Below are 917 nucleotides of genomic sequence, written 5' to 3'. Positions count from 1 at the left end.
ATGCAAAAGTAGGATGTGCAGGTGGAGGAGCTAAATGGTGTGACTGTTGAGAATGATCATTTCTCCACCTAAAATTTGGATGATTCTTCCAACCAGGGTTATAGGTATTCGAGTATGGATCGTTATAAGGCTTTTGGTAGGAGTTCATAGCATTTGCTTGATCGTGCAAGACTTCTTTGAATGCCGGTATGGTGGGGCAATCTGTAGTGGTATGACCCGACATATCGCAGATACCACAACACTCGTTTCTAAGCTCTATAGTTTTGACAGGCTCAACCTTCCTAAGCTCAATTTCTTCTACCTTCCTAGTGAGGGCTGCCATTTTAGCATGAAGATCATCCTCAGTTCTGAGGTTGTAAAGGCCTCCCTGTACAGAGCTAGTAGGCTTAGGCAAAGACTTGTTATTTCTATCCCCGTTATCCTAAAGTTGGGCAGTCTCCGCAAGGGAATCCAAATACTCCCACGCTTCATCAGGGTGTTTTTCTAAAAATCTACCATTGCACATGGTCTCTACAAACTGTTTCAATTGTGGAGATAAACCTTCATAAAAGAAGCTAATGGTTCTCCAGGTTTCGAACCCGTGATGAGGGCATGAGAGAAGAAGGTCTTTAAATCTTTCCCAACATTCATAAAATGTTTCATTATCTTTTTGTTGGAAATTGCTAATATGTCTTTTTAAAAAGTTGGTCCTTTGTGTGGAAAAGAACTTCTTCAAAAATTCTCTCTGCATATCTTGCCAAGTTCTTATTGATCTAGGTCGCAACGAGTTTAGCCATGTTTTGGCCTTATCTTTTAGAGAGAAAGGGAACAATGTCAATTTGAGGACATCCTCGGTGACGTTTGGCACTCTAAATGTAATACTCAATTCTTCAAAATCTTTTAAATGAAGAAACGGACTCTCGGATTCTAACCCGTGA

The 917-nt window shown here is 40.5% G+C and overlaps 1 non-coding gene across 1 annotated transcript; it reads left to right on the top strand.

Moving 5' to 3' along the window:
* Positions 1–575: 575 nt before the first annotated feature.
* Positions 576–685, top strand: LOC120104365. Its single transcript, XR_005506772.1, has one exon. It is a non-coding gene; the product is annotated as a small nucleolar RNA R71 (small nucleolar RNA).
* The last annotated feature ends 232 nt before the right edge of the window (positions 686–917 follow it).

This window comes from Phoenix dactylifera, chromosome 17 (assembly GCF_009389715.1).
Source record: "Phoenix dactylifera cultivar Barhee BC4 chromosome 17, palm_55x_up_171113_PBpolish2nd_filt_p, whole genome shotgun sequence".
NCBI lineage: Eukaryota > Viridiplantae > Streptophyta > Magnoliopsida > Arecales > Arecaceae > Phoenix > Phoenix dactylifera.
The sequence above is the reverse complement of the archived record's forward strand: the minus strand, read 5'-3'. Positions and strand labels throughout refer to the sequence as shown.